This window comes from Eutrema salsugineum, unplaced genomic scaffold (assembly GCF_000478725.1).
Source record: "Eutrema salsugineum unplaced genomic scaffold, Eutsalg1_0 scaffold_16, whole genome shotgun sequence".
Lineage (NCBI taxonomy): Eukaryota > Viridiplantae > Streptophyta > Magnoliopsida > Brassicales > Brassicaceae > Eutrema > Eutrema salsugineum.
The window spans coordinates 89,266-91,790 of NW_006256858.1; positions in this window are offsets into that span (position 1 = coordinate 89,266).

The window sequence follows — 2,525 nt, forward strand, 5'->3', positions numbered from 1 at the left end:
CCTTTAGTCCGCACCGGCATTCCAGAACGAAAGTCATAGAAAAAAGGTCTTAGTCCTAACTTCTGGTTGGCTTTCCCACAATCGATTCAAGAGCAAGCAAGAGAGAGGGAACAGTCTCCGATTTCAAAGGAGTTCCTCGGCAACGATCTGTCACCCAACCTACTTAAACAACCTAAAGGAGGAACAAACTTAGATAGAAAGCGAAAGCTGTCCAATTCAAAACCGGAGATACTGAACTATTCAAAGCCAGCTTGTCCGCCAGGCAACAGTCTGCATCTTGGGAAGACGCTGGGACTGAAATCTGCCTGGGACTCGCATCATTGCATGCAAGGGGAGCTCGTTCGATTCACAAATAGGTCTGACGAAAACTAAATTTTTATTTAATCTTTGTCAGTGGGTCTTCGTTAAACCTATGAATTTGTTTCAACTACAATGGTTTATGTCTTTGTTTTCTAATGTAAGCCCCCACAGTTTCAATCAATGTTTTCCATGTATTTCTAATTACGAACATAATGTTTATGCTTAGTTTGACATAGTTTTTCATATTATTACTACGTAGTTTGACATAGTTATTCATAGTAATACCAATTTGTTTGACATAGTTTTTTATAGTATTACTGCTTAGTTTGACATAGTTATTCATAGTAATACCAATACGAATCAAAACACAAGCAATTTAGTTTAAAGTAGTTTTACCAGTAATACAAATCCTAACATAAAAGCAAGTTTCTAATGTAAGTTTATGAACAGTTTATTGTTATTCTTTTTGAATTCCTGAGTTTATGAATTGTTTTATTGTTATTCTTTTTGAATTTCTGGATTTATGAATTGGTATTATTGTTAGACTCTTTGAATTTTTGGGTTTCCATCATTCGGTTTGTACAAAATGATGGCTTACACCATGATTTATTGATCAAACAAAATCTGAGGAGATTGCAAATCTGAAGGAGATTTCGGCAGGTATTGGCAATATTTTTGCTTATGGAAAACCAAATGTTTCGCTAATCTTTGTCAGTGGGTCTTTGTTAAACCTATGAATTTGTTTCAACTACAATGGTTTATGTCTTTGTTTTCTAATGTAAGCCCCCACAGTTTCAATATTTGTTTTCCATGTATTTCTAATGTAACATAATGTTTATGCTTAGTTTGACATAGTTTTTCATAGTATTACTACGTAGTTTGACATAGTTATTCATACTAATACCAATACGAATCAAAACACAAGCAATTTAGTTTAAAGTAGTTTTACCAATAATACAAATCCTAACACAAAAGCAAGTTTCTAATGTAACATAATATTTACGCTTAGTTTGACATAGTTTTTCATAGTATTACTACGTAGTTTGACATAGTTATTCATAGTGATACCAATTTCTTTGACATAGTTTTTTATATTACTACTGCTTAGTTTGACATAGTTATTCATAGTAATACCAATACCAATCAAAACACAAGCAATTTAGTTTAAAGTAGTTTTACCAGGAATACAAATCCTAACACAAAAGCAAGTTTCTAGTGTAACATAATGTTTACGCTTAGTTTGATATAGTTTTTCATAGTATTACTATGTAGTTTGACATAGTTATTCATAGTGATACCAATTTGTTTGACATAGTTTTTTATAGTATTAATGCTTAGTTTGACATAGTTATTCATAGTAATACCAATACGAATCAAAACACAAGCAATTTAGTTTAAAGTAGTTTTACTAGGAATACAAATCCTAACACAAAAGCAAGTTTCTAATGTAACATAATGTTTACGCTTAGTTTGATATAGTTTTTCATAGTATTACTATGTAGTTTGACATTGTTATTCATAGTGATACCAATTTGTTTGACATAGTTTTTTATAGTATTACTGCTTAGTTTGACATAGTTATTCATAGTAATACCAATACGAATTAAAACACTAGCAATTTAATTTAAAGTAGTTTTACCAAGAATACAAATCCTAACACAAAAGCAAGTTTCTAGTGTAACATAATGTTTACGCTTAGTTTGATATAGTTTTTGATAGTATTACTATGTAGTTTGACATAGTTATTCATAGTGATACCAATTTGTTTGACATAGTTTTTTTATAGTATTACTGCTTAGTTTGACATAGTTATTCATAGTAATACCAATACGAATCAAAACACAAGCAATTTAGTTTAAAGTAGTTTTACCAGGAATACAAATCCTAACACAAAAGCAAGTTTCTAATGTAACATAATTTTTACGCTTAGTTTGATATAGTTTTTCATAGTATTACTATATAGTTTGACATAGTTATTCATAGTGATACCAATTTGATTGACACAGTTTTTTCATAGTATTACTGCTTAGTTTGACATAGTTATTCATAGTAATTACCAATACGAATCAAAACACAAGCAATTTAGTTTAAAGTACTTTTACCAGGAATACAAATCCTAACACAAAAGCAAGTTTCTAATGTAACATAATGTTACGCTTAGTTTGATATAGTTGTTCATAGTATTACTATGTAGTTTGACATAGTTATTCATAGTGATATCAATT